Genomic DNA, 21482 nt, shown 5'->3' on the forward strand with positions numbered 1-21482 from the left:
GGGTTGACCAATCAGTGTCCATGTTTGTGAATACTAATGAGTTATGATTGTATAGTTTATATTATTATAGTTCACAGAGTTTTCAAACATTTTCAACAATACCACATATAAAAAACATTGGTTTTCCACTGTGCAGCCACATTCTATGTATATTTTATTATTGGAACAAAACATATTTTGACAATACAGACCTTTTTGATAATGACATATTTGCCAAATATCTAATATCTCATTCAAATTTGCCAATTTATCCCAAGTAGGAAGTATCTTTAAATTTCATGGATGCAGTCAATATCTGTAGAGATTTATTTATTTGTTTTACATTTGTTGACCAGGATAGTCCGACTGGATACATGTCCATTTTCAGCGGAGGCCCAGGGAAAAAATCTCCAAACATGCAGACAAAAACACACATGCATGCTAAGGGTATTACAAAGTCAGAAAGGTTTGGCATTCAAGAGGAATGCACAATTTTAATGGGAAAAAAGCTCCAATTGCGCAGATAAAAAAACATACATACATGCCAAGCAAATATTACAAAGTAAATAAGGTGTGTCCCACTTGAGGGATTCACAATTTTAACAGTGTGTAATAGAATATAAAATATTAAACAAGTGGATTACAGCAACAGTTATTATTTACAAAGTAATGTACAGAACAAGAATGTCACTGCAAGCATTTATGGGCAAGAAGATAATACAGTACTGTTATGTTAGGGAGTTATTATGGAGATTAATCAGGGTTGGTACATGGGCAGAGCCAGTGCCTTTTATAATATTGTTTGAGGCCTTTTTTAAAGAGGCTCAGAGAGGGTTCCAGGGTAATATCCGCTGGAAGTAAGTTCCAAGCTTTGCCAGAGTTGGCAAACAGGGAGTCTCCACCTAAGTTATTAGCTTTGAGTGCTTGGACTAACAGCTTTTTGAATGAGTGTAACGGTCTGGAGTTACTGTATGATTTTATGATAATTTTAAGTGCGGGAGTGTTTTCAGGTTGGTTGAGAATATTATGTGCTACTATTAGCTAATTGAACTGAAGTAAGCTTGGCAGTTCTAGCCATCCTAGGAGATTGAGGTTTTGACAGTGATGTGTCCAATATGTTGATCCGGTGGCGAATCTGGCAATATGGCGGTAACAGTGAGATAGTTTGGTAAGCTCTGATTTGTTTAGGTTACAGAGTATAGGGGAAGCACATAGAAGGGTAGAGAGAAGATGAGAGCGGGCAATTGCGATCCTAGCTATTGGGGTTAGAAAAGGTTTCTTTCTATATAATGAGCTGAACTTCTTATTGATGGTTTTGATAATCTTGTTGATGTGCAGGTTGAATTTGAGATTATTATCAACTATTACCCCTAAGAGCTTAGTATGGCTATCTGGAGAAATAGAGGTGTCATTGTTTGATGTTATAGTAAGGGAAAGTAGGGTGGACCTACACATGGGGGTAAAGAGTAACAGTTTGGTCTTATTGGGATTCAACAGAAGTCGGTGATTAGAGAGCCAATTTTCAACTGTGTTAAATGTATTCTGGGTTAAGGTTTGCAGGGCTGTTTGGAAGGAGGCTGAGCAGATCAGAGTGGAGTCATTTGCGTATTGGATGCAGGTTGCATCTGCGATGGCAGTGTGTAGGTTATTGATAAAGATAGAAAAGAGTAGAGGACGTAAAATGGAGCACCAAGGAACTCCAATGGTGAGAGGTAACAGAGTGTATAGTTTGCCCTGCCATAGTAATGCTTGTTGTCTACCACTCAAATAGGACTGGAACCACTGTATGGTTGCCCAGGGAAACAGATTTCAGAGAGTGGATTAGTAATTGGTGGTTGACCATATCAAAGGCCCTTGAGAGGGCTAAAAAGAGGGCTGATGATAGCAAATTATTATTTCTGTTTAGATATATGGCATTGGGGAAGGAAAGGAGAGCGGAGGTGATGCTATGATGTGGCCTAAAGCCATGCTGAGAGACAGCCAATATTTGGTTCTGATTGAGATGGTACATAATTTGTTTGTGGATGCACTTTTCCATTATTTTGGCCAGTGGTAGAAGTATGGCGATGGGTCTATAATTGGATAATTGTGTAGAACTTCTACCTTTGTGGAGTGGGATAACATGGGATATTTTCCAGATGGGGGGGTAGAACCAACTGTTAGGAACCTGTTGATCAGGATAGATATGGGAAATGCTATGGCATCAGCAGCAATGTTTAAGAACTCTGCTGGGAGAAGGTCAGCAGATAGGGTGGTGGGCTTCAATTGTTTGATTAGTGATCGGATTAGAGTGGTAGAGACAGGTTGGAAGTTAAAGGGGGGATGGGTAGTGGGTGTGTTAGTGGTGGAGTTAGGTGGTGGAGTTAGTGTATATGGGAGTGAGTTGGTTAGTGAGAGACTGGATTGTTTCAGTGAAGAAATTATTAAAGGCACTAGTGATAATCTCAGGGGGGTTTTGGGTGTAGTTTGTTAGGGTTGGAGTGGTAGATTGTCCTGGAAGAAGAAGCTGGTTTATATCTGCCCAGAACTTTTGGGGATTGTTTTAGTGCTTTTGCTGCAGGTTTTGGTAGTAGCTTTTTTGTCTTGCTGAATGGATTTTTTTGTATGATTCCTAAGCTGGCGGTATTTTAGTTGGTTGGTCGAGAGGGGCTTTAGTTGCTTGCCAGATGGCCCAGGGCTTATTTCTAAGCTTAATTTTTAGTTTGGTTTCCTTTGTGAACCATGGTGCTGTATTTGTTTTAGTTTTAATAGTACGTGATGGGGCATGAGAGTCAAGGATGCTTAGGAATTTAGTATTAAAATATGCTACTGCCTCTTCCAGTGGTATTTGTTTTAGGATTGACCAGTTGACTGAGTTAAGTTCATTTTGGAAATTTACAGGATTGAAGTTCTTGGTATTTCTGACTGTTTTATAGATGGGCTGATGGAAATTCTCATCCTTATGCTTGAGCCAAGGAAAATAAAAGCTGTCATAATTCCACTTCCTTCTCATTTTTATGCAAACAATTGATAGGGCTAGATGACATAATTTTATTGTTGTTTTATGCTGATGCTTTCCATTTTCACATTCATCAACAGGCTTTCATCTCCTCACTTTCAGCCATGAAAGTGCTGTTGTCTCTGCTTAATCGAGGATGTTAATATTTGTCTCATAAGTTTGATACCAGCATCTAATTCACATAGCACAGTTTTTTCATGATATATTCAGCATATAAATTAAACAAGTAGAATGACAGCCTTGTCAAAATCCATTCACAATGTTGAGCAAATGCGTTATTTTTTAGTCATTTCTAACTGCTGCTTATTGGTCTGCATGCAGATTCCTTAGAAGGCAAATAAGACTTGATTCCATATTCCCCCTAAGAACTTGTCACCACATTTTGTTAAGGTCCGTACAATAAAAGGCTTTGGAGTATTCAATAACGAAGAAGAATATATTTTTCTGAAACTCCTTTTCTTTATTATTTCATGGATGTTGTCTCTGATCTTTCAAAAACTGGCTTCTGGAATTAAAAAGTAAATTGATATTTTCATATTCATTAACCACTGTTACATTTTACAACTTTGCAGGAAAATTATAAGCGGCACTCTAACGGCATTATTTTGCAGGGCTTTATACATTTGGCTGGAATTTCATCATTGTCTGCAGCCTTTTATTACCAAAGCTTCCTAGGGCCCATTTAACTTCACTCTCAAGGATGTCTGACTCTGGAGTAAAGAGTATGCCATCATATGTGTCCTGCATAGCTCTTCTGGATATTTCTGTCACATATTCTTAATAGCTGTTGAATCTGCTAGGCCTACAAGTTTTCCTCAGTATTGTTCATCCTCTAGAATAGATTTCTTGTTTTTCTTATTCTTTCTTCTTCTTCTGCGTCTTTACCACAATAATTTAAATGTACTTTCAATTGCATTCTCAAAAACTCTGCATTCTGTTTGACATATTTTGCCTGGCTTCATCATCTTTTGGGCCTCTTCTTTACTTGGTCAGTTTTAAAAACTCCAAAGACAACCATTCGGCATTCATAATCTTCTTTCTATTTGAAATATTTTTGTTGCCACCTGCTGGACAATATTACAGACTTTTGTCCATAGGTCTTCAGGCTCTCTATTCTAATCCTTTAAGTCTGCTCTTCATATCAGCTGTGTATAGGTTCAAATGTTCATAGGTTCAGTACTAGGCTGCCCTTGTGGGCCATTTTCAGCCTAGCCAATTTCCCTTTTTTGTGTTCATATAACTTATCCCGTTTGGTTACAGATTGGCCTTACCCTTTCCATGGTCAATAATTACATATTACCTCTAATGAGAATAACTGGGATCATACCATAGCTAATTGGAGGGGCACTTGCATGGAATAAAGAATTTAGTAGCTGCCTCTGTCCATTAGAAGTACAGGGGGCAGTCCTGGGGTTATTTTCATATCCATAGATCCAAGCTGAGCTTGAGTATGGACAGGGATGAAATTTGTTTTATGTGGATGAAGAGTCCAGAGCAGCAGTGTCCTTTGTGAAATATAACTGTCCCTCCAAAACTGTTCTGTTGATGTAGCAGAAGAGGTTTAGAGCCCTAGACTGAGTATTTGTGATGCCATTTGACTTGGTGATGTGCAGTAAATCTATCAATATTGGGTCAAAGGATGCCTTGTACGCCAGACCAAAGTCACCTCTTAGCAGTCTATAGTGTACTGAGTGTAGTGAAAGAGCTTTGTCTCAGTCCATGTAGATTATGTTGTTTAGGCCTTGCATCCCTTTAGTAAGGTATCTCTGCGGGCATTCTAGTTGTTGCATTTGTCTGGGCAGATATATGCCAAAGGGAGCATTATATTCAATGATTGGCCTAGTGAGGTCTGAGTAAACAGGGACAATGACATGTATAGATCTAGACACAATCCCTTTGTTTATAAACTGGACAATATAGAAGAACTTTCTTACAATGGCAAATGTTGGTCGAAAGTTGTCATTGTCCACATAAGTTCTCAAAATTCCAAACAACTGGGTCAGTTCTTAGGGACATTTTGTCAATGTAGTAGTTCCCAGGGGTAGATTACTTTCCAAAGGATACAATAATGCATTTTTTGGCATTTAGTTTCAGTCCATGATTTTGGCGCACCAGTTATTAATTTGGAACAAACCTTCCTGCAGGATGACTAAGCCATTTGGGGATTCAATGACTGCTTCTAGCATGCAGTCATCTGCAAACTTAGTCAGCCAGACCCTTTTGGCATTTTCTTTTACTTCAGAAGAGAAGGTGTCAAACAGGAAAGGTCCCAACACAGAGCACTGGGGAAATCCACTCATGACTGGTCTCTTTGTGGAGGTAACACCTCCATTTTGATTTCCTGCATCCTATCTGTGAGCCAGTTGGCAATCCAGTAGACCAAATAGGGATTTATTCAGAGCTTATTTACCTTTTCTGCTATGTCTGAGTGGGGAATTGTGTTAAAAGCTTTGGCCAGGTCAGGGTATGTGGTGTGTACCATTTTGCTGTCATCCATTGTTTTGGTGATCTTTTCAAAAAATCCACCAGGTTAAGTAAGCTTGACCTGCCCTTGACAAAGCCAAACTGTGGCCAGTCCTGTGTTTGGAGGTTCCCTATGTTCTGATTGATTAGTTCCATGATAAGTCTTTCCATAGCTTTGCATATAAGGCTGGTCAGACTTATGAGTCTGTAATAGCCTGTGTCTGTGGAAGGTCATCACTTATGCAGAGAAATGACCATAGCTGTTCTCTATTTGCTTGGTACAAAACCAATATGAAGGCTGAGGCAGAGCAATGTTGTTACAGGTGTGTCTAAATCATGCTTCATCCTATTTAAGGTGCATCCACAGATATTGTCAGGACCCACTGATTCAGTATTTTTAGTTTTTGACAGCAGTTTTAGGACTTGTGTGATAACCAGAGATAAGCCAGTTTCAAATATATGTTGAAGGACAGATGGAGGGGAGAGAGCGCTAAAGTTAGAGCTAAATTTATCAGTCAGTAGGTTTGCTGTTTCTTCAGCCTCTGTGTAAGTAATATTCAAATGGAATATTGTTGAGCTCACATCTGTATGGCCTGGAGGCTTTTCTCGTTTTCATTAATCTGATTCTCTAATCTTTACAATAAGAAGCTGGCAGTCTGAATCACAGTCACCTCCAGGTCTTATTTTTGATAACTGCATAGAACTCCTCCATGAGAAGTACATAGGCAATATGATTTCACTGCTGACCATCTGGTAATATGTGTATAGCCATTGCTTAGGTGGTTGCAAGAGAATGTTTGCTAAGACCAGTGAATTATCATAGGAGAATTCTACTAGTTGATGCGCACTTCATTTTATACTTCAAGGCCACACTTTCCTGGCATTCTTTGTGCTCTGTTTTCTCATCCTGCAAGTTACCCTTCATTAGTTTTGTTAAATTTCAAGAAGCATAACTTGAAAAAAAAACATAAAAATAAAAAAAAGTTTTTGTAAGGGGCAAGTACACCACAATTGTTTGTGTGGGACTTGGTCTCCATACCCCTTAACATATATACTCTAACTGCACAACTGCACAACAGTGAAGAACTGAAAAATTGCTGCAGTGTGCCACCAGCTTAGACCACACAATTTAATGTTGTTTTAAAAAAATATAATCAAACAAAACTAATCAAAATCTGCTGAATGTACATAATCTGACTGGACAACGGTGAAGCCACTTGTCCTTTATTCTGGTTCTTTTACAACCGACATTAGTATTCCAGTTACCTACACTGAATGTAATAGCATTGTTAGTATTACATCCAGAAGGTTCTTCATATTCTCATAAAACTGCTAATCCTCCTCTTCTTCACCATCCTCTGAAGTGGGAACATAAAGTTCTAGCACTGTTTCGTTTAATGGCTTTTCTTGTAATCTGAAACCAGAACATAGACTGACCTCAGAACCTCATGGAGCCACAAACAAGCAGAAAACAGATAATAAAATAAAATAACTTTCTTGACCATATGCAATAAATACCAGTTAAACATTTTTGTCCTCAAGGGACGTCATCACAACTGGTTATAAGCCTACCCCACATTATTAAATAAGGGTAGGGAAATGGTCACATGACTTCATCAAACATTTAAATACTTAACTAACAATCAAGAAGAAAAATAACTAGTACATCTACCTTAAATCAAACCTGTGTGGTCCAAGTAACCAAGACTTGCATTACTTATTTAAGTAATCTTTTCCTTACAAAGAGTGAAACTTTTTGTAAAAAGCATATGTAAACTGTTAAATATAAAAAAAACATTTTATTAATCTTACAAACACAATACAAAAGAAAATAAAAATTGTAATGAAATAAAATAATTGTTCTGTTATAACTTAGCAGCTCAAAGCTTTAATTCACTCTTCAAAGAAATACTGTCATTCAGTCCTGGGGGTTCACTTGCATTTAATCTCAACTGCCACAAAAGTTCTCTATACTCTAAAGTCTGTTCCCAGGGACCACCCCTGGGGCTAGGCACTAATTTCTCTGTCACAAAAAATAGAATGTTTTATTGCTTTTGCAGACTAATCTTTATCTGTACAGAGCATTAGGATCCCTTTAGGCATTAATATCATAAAGGTGTTCTTGCATTTTGGCCCCATGTTTTCATTCAGTTTTGCCAATCTAAAAACTGAAACAATGGTCACAAAATGCACAGTATACAACCCCCTTGGTATTATAGTTTTAATAAGACTTAAAGTTAATCTTGCATTTGACACTGCTTACAAAGAATTTGTTCTCCTCATAAATAAATCTGCACTGTGGACAGGCATCACATCTACCACTACCAACCCTAACCAGATTCCTATTCCACATGGGACTCCTAGCACCCCTTTCAAGTCTTTCTTTGATGTTAAGATTTCTCAAACAAATAAAGGTTCGCTTAGCACCTAACTTGTCTGTTACTAACTTCTCGTGTAAAATTATTTCCCAGTGCCTGTGTATAAATGGCATAATAATCTCACTTTCTTGAACATATTTTGTAACAAAACTATTTTCATATCTTGTACCTTCTTTCTTGCTATTGTAATTGGAATGACTAAAATCTAACCCTATCCCCAAAATAGGCTGGTATCAATTACATCTGCCATTCATAATTTCATTTTTAGTATCTTTGAGCATATTAAGGAGGTAGCCTCAAGCTAAAAACAGCGTAACCAGTTTATCAATCTCTTCGTTGAATTTGTTGTCATCAGAAATTATTCTGGATAGCCTCATCATTTATCCCTTCACCAAGCTCCTTTTTTGTTTGTAAGGATGACAGCTATTATAATGCAAGTACCCATTAGAGAAAGTAGGTTTTCTATAAGTTGTAGACTGAAATCTACTTAACTCTAGATCCTTATGCAATGTGATGTCTAAATAATTAATCGTGGTTTTCAAAAAATGATGAGTAAACTTTAAAATATGGGTAGTAGAATTAATATGTGTAATAAATTCTGTTAATTCTTCATAATTTCTTTTCCATATAATAAAAATGTCATCCAAAAAGTGAAGGTAGTTAATAATATGAGCAAAAAAACTAGAACTGAAGACATTCTCATGTTCCCAGTAACACATAAGTGCATCTTCATACAGAGGAGCACAAGCAGTGCCCATGGCTACTCCACTTGTCTGTCTAAAATATTCCCCTTCAAAGAATGCAGAGTTATTAGTTAAAACAATACCCATAAATGAATTAATAATATTGATGTTTCTGTTGGATAAACATTCTCAGCTACATAAAATATCATTGAGCTGCATTAAATCTATTTGGTGTGGGATGCAGGACAATAAATCCACTACATCAGTAGTTACTAAATACCAATCAGGGTGGAAAAACATAACTTTAATTGCCATAGGAAGTCCCATCAATCTCTAAGTATATGTTATTTATTCCTGAGTGTTTAAGCGAACTTATCAGCATAAAATGCCAATGGGTGACTCCTGACGCTACTATAGGGTGGAATGGGGGGGGTTCCTCACATCTTTGTGAACTTTAGGCATCCCCAAAAGACTAGGCACAAGGGGTTGTTTAACAAATAAAAATTGTATCATTTATGGTCTGTAATTTCATGAGCAATTAAGTCGCCCAACATCAAATCAATTTTCCTACAGGTAATGTTTATTTCATTTTTAGAGATTGTACTGTATCGTTCTACTTTGTTGAGAAAAGAAAACATTCTCCCTGTATAATCTATACTATTCATCAAAACTATTCTCCCATCTTTATCGGGCTTCATAATACATAAGCCGGCATTAGTACTAAGCTCATTTAATAAAGTGTATTCTTCCTTAGATATGTAATATGATCAACCTCTTGGTGTGTGAAAAAGATTCCCTGATGTCTCTGATACAATATTTTTCAAATAGGGCTAACAATGGGTGAAGTAGTGAATTAAAAATACTCTTTCTAACCAAGGAGTGGTGAGGGGAACACTCATTAGTGAGTGTCCTGTGGTCAGACCCATAAAATAAGATTAAATTTAATTTCCTAACATACAGTTTAAACCTGATAAAAAGCTTGCCTAAATCTGTATGGGTTCCAGGCACAAAGCTGAAGCCTTTAATGAATAAGTTAGGACATCTAATATCTAAATCAATGTTACTGTAATTGAATATATTAAAACCATTAAAAGTAGAAAACATTTCTTAATTGTGCATATCATTAGTTACCATATCAAACGAATTGGTAGTGGGAACCATGCCTGAAAATTTTGGGGAGGGTGTTAAGGTCCAAAACCAATTCTAATACCTCCCTCACCCCTCACCCCCATCCAACCCATCTGTACCATGTGGGTCAAGTTGCGTTGCCTGTGAGAGAGATTCTGCTGAGCAATCCTCTCTAATTTTCTCACCAAGGAGGGGGGGGGGTGATTCTAAAAAAATCCATATGGTTATTAAAACTACTGTTGTTCATAGGTTCCCTGTAAGCATCATTCTGTGTCAAATTATTAATTGTATTACCAAGCCAATAAGCTGTTTTGTTTTTGTAATTAAGCTTATCCCTGTATTCTTTCCTTTGCTTCCTTTCTAAATTAACAATAATAGATTTCTCTACCCTTTTAAAAATCTCCTAGAAATGCTGTGAGTTAGATTTAAATAGTAAATCATTGTATAAACATCTATTAAGATTGCACAGCTCTCCAAGTAACTCTTTAATTACCCTCATGTTCTCCTCAATTAAAAGTTTGATAACTTCTAAGCTACTTTCATCAAAAACATGTCCTGATTTAAAATATAGTTCAGACCCTGGTTGAACATTATTTGCAAATGCCCATAACCTTATATCTTTCCGTACAATTTTGTTACTAAGACAGTATTTAAAATAAGCATTGTCCACTTGCAATTTTTTGAGCTTAGTCAACTTATTTTTAAAGAGTTTGACTGACAAATCAAAAGTCTTACTGTATAAATCAGTTTGAATGGGAAAGAATGACACCTCATCGTTCATCCATGCTATAAAATCAAACTCTTGTGCCATATTGCCAGCTCCCATTGAATACACATTGGTCCCAGAAGCTCATAAATCTCATATTCTGGTAGCCATTCATGCTTCAGACTCTTCCCTTGGAGCATTATCAAAATTAGCTTCCCTAGTCTTGTGCTCACCTTGGAAGCATAGCTAGGGCATGCGTTTGAGACAGCAAGGTTGTTGGAGGGCAAGGAATAAGGCAGTTCCAGTATTACAGGACCATGGGATGTTTATGGTTTCAATATTACAAGATTGAGCTTTAGTTATTCAATTAACTAAAGCTTCGATCTTATAATATAGACCCTGTTTTATTGTGTCCTTGTAATCTGATTGAAATCATTCTATCATTGTTGGGATTGTAACCAAGCGCTGAGTTTGACACCCTTTTATCATCTTTGAGAACTAATCTACTTCTTCTGGAAGATTTTTTTTTTCAATATTAACAGATCTGATGATTATTTGGCATAAAATGATCCATTCTAATCCATTTTAGTGCACTAATTTTCAAGATGGCAGTGTTTATTCTTGTAGTCACATCTTCAGTCATGTTAAGCTCAGCTTGGATCATAGTTTTTCATTCAGAGTTACAGTAACACATAGTCCTAGCAGCATTACTTTACTTTCATCTTCAAGCACTTCAGCAGAAGGACATCCTCCCAGCTTTGTCTATCTGTATCATATTCTCTAACACTACACCTAAATACCCTTTGCTCTTCCCCAGTAGAATATTGGATCCCTTAGACCTGAGGGTCTTACCTGGTATTTTTTTTTTCAAAATGTCACTGGTTGGTTTTCTTCAGAGGGTTTTCTTGGCAAAAATAAAGGAGTGGACTGCCATTAATTTCTCCACTGGACTATATTTATTGTGATCTCTCTGCTATAACATGGCTGCTTTGGCAGACCCTACATGGTATAATTTATAGCTTTCCTTCAGTTTAGATGAAAGCAAATAACCTAACAAAGATTTTTTAAGCCACCTTGAACTCTTATGACCAGACCTGGAGCAAGGCTGAATCTACCATGCAAATACCCCATTGCTTTCAATGCACTCTGATAATTTCTTAAAATAAAATGGAATATACTCTTAATCTCATTCACCCCATAGTGAGTCAGATTAAAGATATATTCTTTGTGAAAGATCCAAATGCATGCTTAAAACTCTACCAAATGACTCTGAATATATGTGTAATGTAATGGACATTTAATTAAAAATAAATTAAAAATATGCAGAATAAAAAAAGAATGTTCTAGTATAAATTACCCCTCCCTGGATTATACAATATTTTCCTATGGCATACTAATGTTTAATTTTAATATACATACAATATACAGTGAAGGAATATGTTTCTAAAACAATAAGATTCATATTGCTTTTTTTAAGTGATAATCTGTAAGATTAATGTGTGTGTGTGTGTGTATATATATATATATATATATATATATATATATATGTGTGTGTGTGTGTGTGTGTGTGTGTGTGTGAGTTTTCATATTTGGCAGATGCGGCTAGCAGTCTACTGCTGTAAGATTTCTGTCAGCTTCAAAAGCATAAGTGCAGTGAGTTAGCAAGACTTGGCAGAAACAAAAGAAATAAAAGAATAATAAGTAAAAGAAAATAGGCAGCAAATATATTTTAACATGAAATTTTGCACGGGGCTTGAATGAAGATTACAGTAAGAAAGCTGAAAACACAGTAAAAGTCTGAGCCTTCTGAGTTCTGGTCTTTTGTTTTTTTTAAAGTTGTCTTTAAGTTTATAGTTATTTCAATAGATGTACATGTTTCTTCTGTTCAAACAAAGAAGTTTTCAGATAATGTGGAAAATATTGAAATATCAGAATGCTACAGGGAGGAATAGGCTAGCATTATTTTGAAATGTGCTTAGCCTGAAGCTACCTCCATGAATGCAAAATTAGTTCCTTTCAGGAACAAAGAAAGTGTTTTCTGCAAAAAAAAACATGGCGTTCATGTGGAGCTGAACATTACCCCACTTGCAAAGGAGCCAGGATTCATACTGTTCTGCCTAATGCAGTAAATAAAAAAAAAATAAATAAATGATCTAGTTTCCTGTATGATTGATTGTAGTTTTCTTAGGTCTACCTATGCTTTTCTTCAATTTATTACACACACACTCATGGTTCAGTCTCTGATAACCCTGTGAAAATATTTGATGCACTTGTTGATACGTGAAGGAAACTAAGCTTTAACAGATTATGCCAGAATGACGCTAACATTTTTGTTTTATTTTATCCTTTCTGGTATCTAACTGTTTGAAAAATGGGGTCTACTTTATGCGCTCGAAAGCTGAAAAACCCGAATCCAAATAGCACAAAACATAAAGAGCGAACCGTGAATACGTTGAATGAATGAAACCTCGAAAGTGGAAATATCGAATTTGCATAGTTGGAATATTTAATTTGTTTGGGTATAGCTCCGTAGGGGAAGTCTGCGGTAGTTATGGACCTTAGGGTTAGGGAGGGGTTAAGGATAGTGCATAGATAGTTGTGTATGTGGGGTTTAGTGTAGGGTTAGCAGTAGTGTTTTGGTGCTTTAATTTAAGGTTAGAATTAGGGTTTTGGTTAGTGTATGTATGTGTTTTTTTTATTGTGTTTGGGTAGGTAGTGTGTTGCGTGTGGTGGGTTGGCCAACTATGATGGTTCGAGGTTTTAAATTTTGCACTTTAGTATGTTCAATGTAGTCGCAGTTCGCTCTCTATGTGTCGCGCTATTTGGATTCGGGTTTTTCGTGTTTCGAGCGCATAATGTAGACCCAAAAAATGAATTCAAGAAGTTTTGATGCCCAAGTATGCTAACTCTAATAATCAAATAATAACAGTGATGGTGAAATAGCTGTCCACTAAAAAGATGGATGTTAAATTACGGTGGATCAGACATATAACATTTCCTCAAAAATGTATATATCTTTTCCTGTACACATAAGAAAATAAATGCATAGAAAGAAAGAATGTACTGAAGTCTTTACTTAATCAAAAGCACTTGTTAAACTTGTGTTAGTTTGGAATAAAGGAAGTCCTCATTTTTCAAGCTGTGTTTCTTGTATTATTTTTAAAGAAAAAAGGAAATTACAGCTATTGTACACTGCAATATTTATTACAATAGTTTACTGGCTGACAGTTAGAAATCCTGTCAGTATATTGAGTTATTCATCAAATTAATATATTCCATTATTCTAGGCTAAGATAACTGTGTCTCAGAATATGGACCAGACCAAAGTGCATTACATGTTCCTCTACAGCTGGTTGAAGTGAAATCCCACTAGTAGCATCAGTTGCCCAAAGGAAACGATACAGAGCAACATAATTTTGGCCACCATTTTCCACAGGAAATCATTGTTTGTATGATATTTATGTGTGGACCAGCAATTACTCCATCCTTTTGGGAAATTTCTCCATTCCTTTAGTTGGTTAAACCATGCATTTGTTATATATATATATATATTTTTTGGGGGGGTGCTTGTCCTCCACATTGGGGGTGCAAGAAGGCTTGCACGCCTGCAAAAATACTTGAAGTTAATTGTCCTCCCTCCTGCATTTTGCATATTATTTTTCAGGGCGAAGGATGCTCAAGATTGTGCAGTTTGGTGATCCAAAGTAGAACCACTTTGTACTGTTTTAACTAAGCAAATCTTTGAATTTCTTTGTTATATTTTAGTTGATCTGACTCACATTTGATATTTGCAATTGTAATAACATAATCTCATACAGAGATGAAACCATTGGAGGTTATACTATATTAATATAGTCTGAACCAAACTGATTATACCCAGACAGGAAAGATACGAGTGTGCTCAGCTGCATCTTATACTGTCTGTCAGTATTTAACACACATGCACACAAACATACACACTCACATGCACGCATGCAGACACACGCACAAATAGACACACACAAAGCACACATAAATAGCACACACATACACACACACACACACACACACACACACACACACACACACACACACACACAGACACACACAGAGCACTCATATGTGACACCACACACACACACACACACACACACACACACACACACACACACACACACACACACACACACACACAACACAACAACACAGGAATATCTTAAGATGATGAAAAGCCTTGGGTGATTGGGTGATATTCATAAGTGATTGCATAATATGCAAGGTACTCCCTTCTACCCTTTCACAGTATACAATCCTAGTGTGATTCTTAAAACATTACTACTCAGCTATGCAGTGACTCACAACTGAGCTGGAAATATTTTTTTTCTGATCCACATGCAAAAGTGGTAATCTGTGGGCACAGCCTGTATAAATTATCACAGACATCCTTGCTGTTATGAAACTTGTATAGTATGATGATTCAGTGATGCTGTAGTATGCATATTCCTTGAATGGTGTACATGGTTATTTGCTGTATTATATAATTCAATTCAATAGGCAATGCTGTCTCCCTAATTGAACAGGATATTGCTGTATAGCTTAGCTATTGTCTTCTGAATGGGATGCATATCCGTAGTTGCTCTACCTGCACAGTAGCTGCTTTATACAGATTCATTAGGGAGAATTAATGCGGTGCTTTGTAAAGATTAACTACAGGGAATTAATGGGATTTAGAGGCATGCTAATTATGCATGTCTCTGAACTGCATTATAGTTAAGCAGTGCACTACTCCCAAACTGTGTATAACACACAACTTATCTCTAGTGGACATTTATACTGTCTCTTGTAACACAAAACTAGCATGTGCTACTAACTAGGTGTAAGCAGCAAACCTGATTATGGAAATTATTTACCAAATCGAAGAATGTTGTATGTTAAATTACAGAAAAGGTATTTTTGTAAAGATGTCAAAATGAGAATATTTCTTCTGCCTCTTTGGATGGATTAAACATAATAATTCCCCCAGTAGGGGAAAGTATTTCACAGAGAATTAAGATCTACTTTTTTGTGACATCAGTCTTAAGCACCGAAAATTATATTTCCTGCTTTTTTTTCATACTGCTTAGGAAATAGGTCAAAGTTACCTTATGCTGAGCTCCAGAGGTGCTGAAAGGTGTTTACTTTAAATGCCACATTATATTTTAATGCCACAATTTTTGATATACCCAAAGTTTCAGCATTAGACGGTGAAAGTGTGAGAGCATGCGTGTTTGTGGGTTAGCACTAGAGTAGGACTAACTAGGGAAGGTGAAATATTCAGTGTTGTGCATGCATGCAGATGTATGTGAAACTCATTTGGTAAAATGTCATATGGAGTGAGAGACCAGCTAGTGAAATTTGATTTCAGTGAAATTCATATAAAATGAAGCTACTTGGTTGATTATTTTGCTGTAATGCTTGCAGAAGTCTATTAAACTGGATTAAATTTAGAGCTATCTTGAAACTAAACCATGTAGCTAGTGAATAATATTGGTCATGCTGCATATACACACAGACTGACTGCTACTAATATGGCAGTTCTAGCCTATATTTCTCCCTTTCTACCCCCACTATACACACTGAGCAGAGTGGATGAGAGCTGTTGACTCCAACTCTTAGCTGAGATATATAAGTATCCTGTTTTTTTTCGATTATTTATACAGTTTATTGTTTCTAGCAATTTATATATAGCACTTTTACTGTAATCTGCACGGGTAACTGATTTGTTTGCAGTTAAAGCATTCTATCTTTACAAATCTTTATCTGTTTAAAAACTTTCATTTTGTGGTTTTCTCTAGTGCTTTGTAGGCTAGTAGCTCCCAACCTACCCTCCCTGTTGGTGTCTTGTGTTATACTTGGTGGTTTTGCAGTTGCCCGCCCCTACTGTAAATCTGATCTGGGACACTCCTCCCAGTCTAGTGTCATTAGTTCATTCTACCTAATACAGAGAGAACATTTGATAAGGCCTTCTGTTTCTCCTTTTTCCCTTTAAAAAAAAAAAAAAAAAAAAAAATTTGCCTGAATTTCCTTATGTTCTGACTGTGCTTCTCAAACATTTTGGAAATATAGAGTATATTTTAGAGCATTTATTATAACTGTAATTGCCTTAATATTGCTACAACTCAAGTGCTCTAGGTTGCACTGCATCTGAAGTGTTTGTGTGTTTTAGCTGCTTTTCTGTATATATAGACTTCTCTGTATATGTAGACTAGCTACTTATTCTGCTGTATTACTGCCACTTAAATCGTTTTTCAGTCGTGCACTTGCCTTGCTTCATTTAAAAAGTTTTAAATTGCTAATTTTGTAGAGTTTTAATTGCATTTACTGTTTAGGACTACACACTCAAGTGTGTTAGACTTTTCTGTGTTTATTTACTGTATTATTGCATTGTTTAGCCTGTTTCAACAAAAAAATATATATATATACTACCTTGTTTGCTCGTTTCCCACCTTTTCTAGGCAGTCCATATCCCAGGCCTTGCTTGTCTCAGGACTTTATTTTATGTGCTCAGAGCTATCCAGACCTTGCTGTGGCAGAGGGAAGTCCTACTGCCTACCAGTGGGACTGGTGAGCATTGTACTGCCTATCTAACACTAAAGGAGTGGTTTCCAGCTCTGAAATTGTAATTTTATTAGCCTTTTTGGGCGGATTTCTATCCCTTTCAACTTTCTGGCTTAAAAATGCGTGTGTTTGCACATTTTTGACATCGTGCAGCACTACGAGGCTACAGTTAAAGTATTCCAGGTGCCAGAAAGTCTGCTCTTCAAATTTTCCCTTAAAACTAGCTGGTTTCTCAGTAGTAGCACTAAAATCTGAACCCCTGTGACTAGCACTTTCTCTAGAACCTGCTGTAAAGCACTAGGAAGCCTGAAACTGATACAAGCACTCAGCTCTCCTTGTCAATAAGGAGAAATTAATCATAGGCACTAAACAGCCTACAATTGCAAAGTACCTTGCAAAGGTAAGGGAAAACAGCTCTTAAACCTTACAAAAAAGCACCTAAACAGGCATGTCCATGGGTCAGCTTCAGGTGGTTTCTCCTGTCCACCTGGTGAATTTGGGCATACTGGGGCAATGCGGCAACTGCCTCATGTACACAGACAATCCTCTCCTCCTACCACCCAACACTACAACCTGTGAGAGATGCACTTACATAGCCAAACTGGAAGCAAAGCTCTCTCCGGTCAAGACTGTGCTAGATAGTCAAGAGAAGAAGGCTAACACCTGCATTACACCTCTAGCAACTCATAGCCCTTCAAAACCCACACCATCAACTCCCACACATAGCAACACTAAACCCACATATGCGGAGGCCTTTAACATTAACCTGCCCAAGAAACAAGGACCTCTGAAGCCGAAACGAAAACAAACACCAGTCATAACCAAAGTGACACATAGCTCACAACACCAGTGTGCCACCCAACAACAGCCCCTAAGGCAAGACAATGTACCCAACACTTTAGTCATAGGTGACTCTATAGTCAGGCACACTGATGTCCCACTCACCAGGCTGAACAAGGAGAAAATTACAGTCAGCTGCCTGTCGGGTGCCAGGATCCGCCACATGTGAGAGATGCAGTTACACAGCCAAACTGGAGGCAGAGCTCTCTCAACCCAAGACTGGCACAGTCAGTCAGGAGGAAAAGGTAACCACCCACACCACAAATCCAGTCTCACACAGACCTATTGCATCTGCATACCCAACACATAAACACACAAAAACATACTCGGTGGCCCTAAATAAAAATCTGCCTAAACAGCAAAGACCTCCTAAGCAGATATCCAAGCAACAGCCACCCCTCAACAATACCCATGAATCACATATCTCACAAAATCAGTGTGCCTCACAGTCACTGCCCTTAAGGCCAAACAACACACCAAATACACTTGTTATAGGGGACTCTATTGTCCGGCACACTGATGTCCCACTCACCAGACTGAACAAGGAGAAGGTCACTGTAAGCTGCCTGTCGGGTGCCAGGATTCGCCACATAATGCAAGCACTCAGGTCACTCCAAAGCAAGTACAAGTATGACTCCATCATTGTCCATGCTGGTGTGAATGACCTGAGATGTACCTCCCTGGACTACATGAAAAGAGACATAGAGGCGCTCTCTGACCATGTAGCCCAGGCTGGTATGACCCTGACCTTGAGTAGCATCTTGCCCTCACCAAGAATGATGCCACAGTATAAAGACAAAATGATCAGTTTCAACAATTGGCTAAAGTATTGGTGTCATTCAAAGGGGATCCAGTGTCTGTCAGCCTGGGATGACATGCTCGACAAGCCACGTTGTTTTGCTAGGGACGGCTTGCACCTGTCACCCTTAAGCTTTCGTATACTGGCCAAGGCTCTTGCCACCCCTATAGTGCCTTTTTTAGGCAAGGCTCAAAGGACAAACCCACCTCCATAGACAACCCAAGGATAAAAAAACTAAAGGTAATGCTACTCAGTGCCAGAAGTCTAAACCTCAAGATGCACGCACTCGAGGCTCTCCTCAGTATGGACAAAATTGATGTCTGTGCAGTAACAGAAACCTGGTTCAAGGCTCCTGAGAGCACCCCAGCACTACCAGGTTATAACTCATACCATGCGTTTCGGCCCAAAAACTCAGACCAAAGCACAAAAGGAGGGGGAGTATCTATATTCATCAAAGATACCTACACCTCCAGGTTAGTGGCACTGCACGAAGCATCGGAAATCATCCATGTGCAACTAACAGCGGGCAAAACTGCCTTTCAGTTTGTAGCCTGCTACAGAACACCCTCCCTATTACAGGAACCCCACTTGACATTCCTGAGAACACTGGAGAATATGAAGGTCTCTCCAAACACTATGTTATTGGGTGACTTCAACTACCCAAGCATTGACTGTGAAAACTACTCAAGCCCAAACACCCTCGCCCAACGGTTCCTTGAATTTATAAACTCTAACGCAATGGAACAACTGGTCACCACTCCCACAAGAGGGAACAACATATTGGACCTGGTCATCACCAACAAGGGGACTCTATGTTCCACACCAGAGGTAAACCTCTCATTGGTAAGATCAGACCATAAACAAATTTACTTGGACATCCATATCCCATCCCCACCCCCAGCCAAGGAAATCACTGTAAAGAATTTCTCAAAAGCCAACTTTGCACTTCTCAAGACTGAGGTGGAATCCTTCAAAGCCCCTGGGCCAGAGGATAATACAGCCCAATCCGCAGAATCCTTTACAAATGCATTCTATGAGCACCTGCAGGAATGCATGGATCGTGCTATCCCAAATAAAACCAAGACTCACTCCTCCAAAAACAGGAGACTGGTCTGGTGGACCCCGGCCATAAATAAGCTATACAACAGAAGGAGGAAGCTACTACATGACAGAGCAAAATCCCAAAAAGGGAAGAAATCTCTGATCAGTATTAGCAAGAAACTTTGATCCCTCATAAAATCATCAAAGGCCAGCTTTGAAAGAAAAATTGCCCTAGACACTAAAGATAATCACAAGGCCTTCTTTAGTTATGTCAGGAACATGGGCAGAAACTCCCAGATATGCTCTGAATTGTTGCATAACGGTACAAAATATACTAAACCTACAGACATAGCCAACATCCTGGCAGACAGATTCAGCGCAAACTTCTCCCCCCCTTACCCCCCAAAAGAGCAAATGCCTGTCCCAACTGAATGTAACCTCCCTGACATCACAGATGCACAGGTGAAAGCTGCCCTCTCCAAAGCAAAAAAACACAGCATCTATGGGACCGGATGGTGTCCCAGGCTGTGTCTTACACGAGCTCCAAGAAGAACTGAACCCTCACATTAAGTCACTGTTCAAACTTAGCCTTACTACAGGATATGTACCCAAAGAATGGCATACAGCTACAGTGGTCCCACTCCACAAAGGTGGTGCCACAACGGACCCCAGAAACTATCACCCCATAAGCCTGACTAGTCTGGTCTGTAAAGCTATGGAACGTATTATCATGGAACTCATAAACAAAGACATTGGGAGCCTCCAGACACTGGACCATACCCAATTCGGCTTTGTTAAGGGCAGATATTGCCTCTTAAACCTAGTTGATTTCTTTGAAACAGTTACCAAAGCCATAGATGAGGGCAAGGTAGTCCACACAGCCTACCTGAACCTCGCAAAAGCCTTTGACACAATACCCCACTCGGGCATCATAAATAAGCTTACCAGCTTAAATATCAACCCCTATATCACAAGATGGGTGGCAAACTGGCTCAGAGATAGAACCCACATGGTCAGAATCGCAGATGCCATGTCCGAATCCAAATCAGTTGCAAGTGGCGTCCCACAAGGCTCAGTTCTGGGACCTCTCTTGTTCAGTATATACTTCTCTGAGGTTCAGGCTAACACGGGGGGATTATGGCTGACAAAGTTCGCAGATGACTGCAAACTGGGGGCCATAATCGAATCTCCAGCTGACACAAGCATCCTCCAAAAGGGTCTCACAGAGACGGATGCTTGGTGCCAGAGCCACGGCCTCAAGCTAAATGCTAAAAAGTGCATAGTCATCCCCTTTGGGAAAAACAAGGTGCCCACAAATTACCACATAGGTGGTAATCCATTAAGTACAGAAGAAGTAATTAGAGATTTGGGGACCAACGTAGATAGTAATCTCTCCTTTGATAATCACATTGCCAAAATGGTTAGAAAGACCTTCTATATAGCCCACCTTATCACGAAAGGGTTCGCATCTAGATCAAGAGAGGTCATTGTGCCCCTCTACTCATCACTCATCAAGCCCATAATTGAATACAATGCCCCTTTTGTGATGTACCTTACCCGACACCTGCAGCAACTGGAGAGACCCCAAAAGTACCTCACCAAGAGGATCATGGGCTACAAACAGATGTCCTATGCAGCTCGACTAAAGAAACTCCAGCTCTACTCAGTTGCTTACTGCTTACTCAGAGGCGATCTATGCCTGATGTACAAAGCCATGTCAAACCCAGAATTAATGGACATGCTCCACCTCAAAAAATCCAAGTCCCTTAGAGCTACACGCTCCAGGGACCTAAACCTCAGCACAAAAATAAATAGGACATACTGGAGGGACAGATTCATTTCCCAGAGGCTCCCATCACTCTGGAATAGAATCCCAGTTCATGTTAGACAT

The sequence above is a fragment of the Protopterus annectens genome, chromosome 11.part0, assembly GCF_019279795.1.
Source record: "Protopterus annectens isolate FY-2018-M chromosome 11.part0, PAN1.0, whole genome shotgun sequence".
In the NCBI taxonomy this organism is placed as follows: domain Eukaryota; kingdom Metazoa; phylum Chordata; order Ceratodontiformes; family Protopteridae; genus Protopterus; species Protopterus annectens.